This window comes from Motacilla alba, chromosome 2, assembly GCF_015832195.1.
Source record: "Motacilla alba alba isolate MOTALB_02 chromosome 2, Motacilla_alba_V1.0_pri, whole genome shotgun sequence".
Lineage (NCBI taxonomy): Eukaryota > Metazoa > Chordata > Aves > Passeriformes > Motacillidae > Motacilla > Motacilla alba.
Window position 1 is genome coordinate 47,295,055 of NC_052017.1, and position 7,020 is coordinate 47,302,074.

Consider the following 7,020-nt stretch of genomic DNA (forward strand, 5'->3'; position numbering starts at 1 on the left):
GGAACTTAATGCCATCCCATCTCCAGAATCTGAAGTTCTCCTAGAAGGAGAGACCCATCATCCCTTTCAGCTGAAGCAAGCTCAACAAGAAAAAGAGCCGGGTTATTATGTGTGTCTCCATGTAGCTGATAAAGAAATTATACCATCCCTGATACAGTATTTCAGAAACAGATTTACACTTCATATGCCAGCCATAAATTAGGAATGTACAATAAAGCCTTTGAGCTAGAGATTTTAAGAATATAGGAGATGATACACATTTCAGGCCACAAGCTTTTCTTAGAAATCTTCAATAGAATTATTTATGTGAATAATAACCTAAGGGTTCTCAGGATAAAGAATTTAAGGACTGGGCAAAGACCTTGAAATCATGAGAGTTGGGATAGATAGATAGATAGATAGATAGATAGATAGATAGATAGATAGATAGAGAGATAGATAGATGCCAAAGAATAAAGTACCAAAGTAGAAGTGGCAAACGTGGAGGAAGAAGTTACATGGGGAGTTTAACTCAAAGAATTAAAAATCAGAAGGAAAGCAGAAGCAAAAGAGACAGCACACACAACAAGGACACAGATACAGTTTTGTAATAAACCTATTTGGGAATAATTTGTTTTCTTATTTTCCACCCTCTCACATCTCCACCCCCATCCCCAGCCTCCTTTCTGAAGATGATGTTTCACAAATATTTTAAATCAATTTAATTCCATCTGAAAAGGGACGTCTTTCCCCTAAGAACTGAGTTGTAGCTCCCACTCCCTCCGTTCTGCTAGTGCTAGCTTCTGTGGAGTTTTGAAGTGTTATTTGACTGTAAATGGAACACAGCAGAAACAGTAGTAAGAAGACTTAGGTCCCCAAAGGTGATAAGAACAGGTCCTTTATCATACTTGCATAACATCTCCAGGTAGTATACTCAGCTTTCTAAAGAACTTTATAGCCTACTCCCTAGAAATGCACCAAAGTGAGTTCATATATACATAAGCTAAAGCACTTTTTCTTAGGGGACCCCCACCAGCAGCACCTACAAGTCTTCATTGCAGTGTGATTTATTGCAGAACAAAAAAAACCACCTTGTCCACTAACTTCTCACAATTAACTTTCCTCCCCTAGTAGCCATTGACAAGAAGCCTGCTGCAGACAACTCAAATGCTCACACTGGAAACCTGCCATTAGGGAAAATAAATCAATGCACTTTCAAGGGTTTGCAAACAAGCGCCATGTGAATCCTTGTTCACCTTGCTCTTGAGTGCAGGCGTGTGCTTTACAAAGCCATCTGCTCAGCAGCTTGAGAAATCAGTACTTTACTTACTGATGGGCACCACACGTGGCACCAGCCACTAAGTGTCTGCCCAGAACACAGAAGTTTTTCTCTGTCAGATTTGAAATGGAGAGAAGAGGAAGCATGCTAGCTATCCCCTGGAGCATAGACTTCTCATTAATATTCCTCTTCAATATTAACAGTGATCAGAAAACAGAGAAAGCTAGCAGGGAGGTTATGACATTACCTTCAATCTCTCTTTCGTGTCTCACACTTGCAATAATGAAAGATCACACCACAGAACCAAATTCTTGCAAACAGCTTGATGCAAAAATGCTGAGCAATAGACAGCTCTGCAAGTTTGTGACTCTTCTTCCATTAATCTCTCTAAAACCATATTCATGAAGTTTATTTAAGTGTCACATATATGTTATCACCTCTTAGATCAGTACTATCAAATGCTTGCCAACATTCTGACTTCTGCCAATTGCTTTTAGTTTCTCTTTCCTTTTCCAGCACTATATTTGAAGAGAGAGGAGAAAAAAGAAAAGAAAAAAAAAAAGGCGACTGACTTGAGGAGAAGAAAAATTATTCTAAATCCTTTAAACAGTTGCTCTGTTAAATTGACACAAGTTTAACAACGTGTACTTGGCACATTCTTCTTGCCACGAATACAAGAAACTTAAAAAAAAAAAAAAACCCTCACTCAAAGCAGGGAAATCTTTTAAAGATACAGCACATACCTTGCTGAACAGTGGTCTGATACCTGTTACAAAGCCATTTGTAAATTCAAGTGTTCAAACAACAACAAAGACAACACAACCATAAAGGCTTTTTCTTTTTTTTTTTTTTTTAATCTTCTTTTTAATAGAATGATGACTGAATGGAGAGTCAAATCTGACCAACCCATTCTCACTCAAATTGAACATTCCAGACAGTGCAGAGTGCAGAGACACAGCAGTGGAGAAAGTCCACTAGACCCCGGTATAACTGTGCAGAAAAATAGGCCAGAAGAGACAACAGTACTTTTGCTTGATTCAAGGGTACATATGGTTTCCTAGCTCACAGGGTTCCCAAAATCCCATCACCTTCTACAAATGTGGAGAGTTCTTTTAATCCAAGGACATGCTGCACATTCACAGCACAGCATGACAAAGAGAGCTCGTAAATTTTGAAGAGATTGTTTATTTCAAGGAAACTGACTATCAAGTGACAGCAAAATCTCAGCTGGAGAGGAAAACTGTACTTCAAGGCCTCATCTAAGTCCCAAGCAAATCCTCATTTGACAATCACAGAATTAGAAACACTGTGGCTGGCAATATATCAAAATAAAACAAAACAACAACAAAAGCTTGTTATTGGAATAGGAGAACACTGCATGTTAGTGTGCAGGTGCACTGGCAGAGATCTGGGGAAACCTTTTCCTAGTAACACTTAAATCTATAGGCATTAGCCACTCACTCCATCACATACTGAAGCCATCTAGACTATCAAAAGAAGAAAGCAACAAGTCTTGCATGTGAACATGGGGGCTCTGCTCCCTGTGTATCAACATGGAAAACATGAGCTCATATTCCAACACCACTTTGTAGGCTGGACATTGTGAGAACCCTTGTCTATGAGCCCAAACCTTAAAATCAAAGAGACTTCTACTAGGTAGACAAAAACAAAGAGCGGAAGGAAGGGTGGAGCACCACGTTACTCTTGGTCTGTAATTCGCTACCTCGCAGCATTGCTGTCAGGAAGCTAAATGCACACAGCAGTGTTTCAGCAACAGTTACACTAATACACACCGTAATAAGCTTTGTTTGGTGAGAGCCAGGGTAAAACGGCATTTAGAAGTAACTTAATAGGACAACACAGTATGTTGCGCCCAAACAGCAAGAAGACAGAAGTACTTGCTCTTAAAAGCACCAATAGTCAGGTTATATAATGACAACTGCAGAACTGCAGATACTTTTGGTTACCAAGACTGCTACTAAGTAAGGAGGTTAGAGTTTTTCCTCTCCCCTCAGCAAAATCTGTCTGAACTCTTCACCTAGTAAGACTTTCCTGGCATATGGAGAATATAAGGAAAAATATCAAAATGGCAAGTATATAAACCAGTATTCTTTCCTCTACCCCCCCGTCCCCACCCATCAGCAAATTGCTCATTAGAACAAATCCTCAGACAATAATACTCAAAGCAAAGGTGCAAACTACAGAGAAGGCAGGTGTATTGCAGTGCACAGTGAGTTTCAAAGAGATTACAAAGAGAGAGAGAAAAGAAAGTCATCTACTCCTGTGCAACCTTTCCAGTATGAATTAATTGTGATTCAGGTTTGCCTCGAGACGAGTCAATTCACACACTCAGATCCACAGACTGCACTGACAGTATCTTTTACTAAGACCCATTTCACATCATGTTCCTGTTTTAACCATACTAATCTTTCTTTTCTCTCACTAGTGAGTTTTAAAAGCTGCTGCAGTACTTTTAACAGCTTTATGACGTGTGTTAATGGATATTTTGCTAACAGTACACGAGAGGGACTTTTACCAGCAAGCTGTCACTGCTGCTGTTCCTCCTTCTTATCTAGTTACCGGTCATCAGATTAGATCCCTACCACCTACTTATATAGCTAAAAAAAGAAAAAGAAAAAAAAAAAAAGGAAAAAAAGTGGGAATCAGGGAAAGAAAACCTTTAAAGAAAGCAAACTTGCAGTTCGAATTGGAGGAACTTTATGTAAATTTCAATGTATTTTCTTTCCTCTGTAATATTCTGCCTAAGCCACTCAATCAAGCAGGAATGACATGGAAAGAATGGGACTAATGCGAACAATGAATGATCCATAAATGTCTACAAGATTATATAACTGAAGATGAGATGGCATGCATGTGTGCGTGCATTTGGGGGAAAGGAGGAGAAACAGACAAGGAGAAAGAGGAGGAAACAACATGCCCTGTCACAGATACAGGACTCAGTACAGTTCTTACTCAGTTTCCCTCTCTTCCCAAAAGGCAAATATTTTAACCAAGGGCAATCAGGCAGCTAAGGGATAAAAGCAAAAGAAAACCTATTTGCTAATGAATACACTTCAAAACATCCCTGGCTGAAATTGCACCATAACTGTAGTATCATGAAACACAGCTCATAGACAACCATGTTTATACTAAAGCAATTAACACACGGTACATTTCCTGCACTGCTATTATCATTGGCATTCTCTCTGTGTTTGCTACACATTTTGAGCCTTGGCAGGTTAAGAGATATTCTTATAAAGTTAACAACAATACGTTGCTGATTTGAAATGTACTCACTGTTATTTTTCAGGAACTCCTATATTTACTTTACACCATTCTCAAGGGAGAGCTGAACGGTTGTATTAGTTCTGCAAGGAAAAGATATTCAAAATAAACTTTGCAAAGGCTTTGAGCCAAAAAACTTCACAAATGTAACTTTTTAGACCCAGTACCCACTTGCTCTACAAGGCTGCACACTGTGGCTTTGCATAATCACCACCCACGTTTGAGAACAATCATTTCATCTGAAATTCATCAGCGGTTTGATCACTTGTGTGAGCATAAACTTAGCAAAAGGAGCACACTCACCCCCTCCCACCCCCTAAGAAGCTCTCGGCTGCCGGGTCGAGGGGGAGGCATGCCCTCGGAGGCGGCGGCTGGGTACCAACGCCGAGCTCGGGGCTGGCTGCCTGCGGGGATGCACTTGCTTCAAAGTTGAGGCTTCTCCTCCCGAGCGGCGCCCGCGGCGGTGCGGACACTTGCTGCGGCCGCAGTCTCTGCCCGGGCCTGACCCCGCGCATTAACCCCCGCGGGTCCGGCCGCGGCCGCTGCCCCGCACGCCGCCCCCCGCCCCTCGGCCCCCTCCCCGCGCAGCGGCGCGCCGGTCCCGCCGGCTCGGGCGAGGCCCCGCCACCACTCACCCCCCGCGCCCGGAGGTGCGCGGCTCCCGTCCGCTGCCCTCGCCAGCGGTCTCCGGCCACCAGGAGCAGCCGGTGGCGGGCAGGACTGCCCGGGGCACGGGAGGGGCTGAGGAGGGGACGGCGCGGGAGGAGGTGGTGGCGGAGGAGGAGGAGGCGGAGGCGCCGGCGAAGTCGCGGCGGGGAGAACCGGGAGGCTGTGGCGGCAGCGGCCGGGGGCCGGCGGAGAGGGCAGGGCGGCGGGAGGAGCCGCTGTGCGAGGCGGGTCGGGTCGGGCCGGGCCGCCCCCCCCGCCGGCAGCCGCCGTCCGAGGCCCCGCCGCACTGACAAGCACAGCGCTGCGCTTCCTCTTTCTCACAGCGACGGCGGCCGCCCCCCGCCCCGCACCTCCCGCCCCGGGGACCGGCTGCGGCGCTCGCCGGGGCAGGTGCGGGGCTCGCCAGCCGCCTGCCCCGTCCCGCTCCTCCTCCCCGGCTGCCCTGCGTGCCTCTCCGCGCTCCCCCGCGCCGCCCGGCCAGCGCCGCTGCCGCGTCCCCGCTCCGGACCGAGGCTCTCCTACCTCCGGCGTGGGCAGCGTCCCCCGCCCCGGCTCACAGCGGGGCCGCTCGGCCGCCCCCGCCGCGGGAGCCGCGCTCCGCTCCGCGCCGCCGCCTCGGTGCGGTGCGCTGCGCTGGGCTGCCCCCGACACTATCCCATCCCGGGGCTCGCACAGGCACCCGCCGCTCTCACTTCCTCTTCCTTCCTCCTGCTGGCCGGGCGGTGATGTGCAGCCCCGCGCCGGCTGCCGCCGAGGGGTCCCGCGGATCGGCAGCACCTGCGGGCGGGGGGCGACACCCGCTCCCGCCTCCGCCCGCTGCCGCTCCGCTTCCCCCGCGCGGGGGTGCGGCTGGCGTCCCTCCTCCTGCAGCTCCCAAACGAGGGATCTGGGGCTACCTCCTTGCCTTTGGAATAGCTGTTAGTATTTTGATGCCGCTTCTCTTCCCGGAGAGCCGCCGCCGCTGAGCAGCCCCGCAGCGGGCACGCTGCGGCGCACGTCAGTTCGTCCCCGAAGCGAGCGAGCCGCCGCGGGAGCCCAGCCCAGCCCAGCCGGGCCGCTCCGGGCCGGGACCCGCCGGGAGGGGGCGGCCGCAGCCCCGCTCCGCACCCCTGCCCGGCTCCGCCGCTGGGTACCGGCTGCTGCCCAGGCCCTGGCGCTTCAGCATCCCCGCGGCCCGCCAGCGCCGGGGAGCGACGAGTGCCCAACTCGTGGCTTTTCCGGGCTGGAAAAGTCAAATATCAGAGCTCTGATTTTGTTCTCCGTCTCCCTGAAAGAAAAGTGATCAATAAGCTTTGGTTTATTTTTCTTTAATGCCTTAACCTACAGTTACTGTGTGAACAACACAGGGTATGTGACCCTGCAAACCGTCAAATTATATCTTCTAAAATTATATCTTACTAATTCTAATCTTTTAATCTTCTAATATATATTCACCAGATAGTGAAGGTGGTGTTTGGTTTTGGGTTTTTGTGGGTTTTTGTGGTTTTTTGGTTGGTTTTTTTTGTTTTTTGTTTGTTTGGGGTTTTTGTTTGGTTTTTGTTTTTGTTTTTTTGTTTGGTTGGTTTTTTTTGTTGTTGTCGTATTTTTTTTCTTTTTTGAAGTTCTGTACATTTCACTTTTATAAGAACTCATAGCCACAAAGCCTGGCTGTGGTACAGGAACTTTTATTGTGTGGTGTAACAAAATTTACTTATTATGAACTATCCCATCTTAAATGAAGATCAAAACCTGCAGAATTACTGATTTTAATCTTGCATATAATTATGTACAAGAGGATCTTTATGTAGTGTAATAATGCCCTGTGATTT

The 7,020-nt window shown here is 47.4% G+C and overlaps 1 protein-coding gene across 5 annotated transcripts in view; it reads right to left on the minus strand.

Moving 5' to 3' along the window:
- ELMO1 (engulfment and cell motility 1) overlaps positions 1 to 6,284 on the minus strand; it is a 304,241-nt gene extending 297,957 nt beyond the window's left edge. Inside the window, exons 1-2 of one of the 5 annotated variants that reach the window (XM_038126698.1) lie at positions 6,109 to 6,284; positions 4,556 to 4,626 (exon numbers count right to left, since the gene is read on the minus strand). The gene's annotated coding sequence lies outside the window, so the exon portion shown is untranslated. The other 4 variants (XM_038126700.1, XM_038126695.1, XM_038126696.1 and 1 more) reach the window with 4 other exon arrangements.
- Between the last annotated feature and the right edge of the window lie 736 nt (positions 6,285 to 7,020).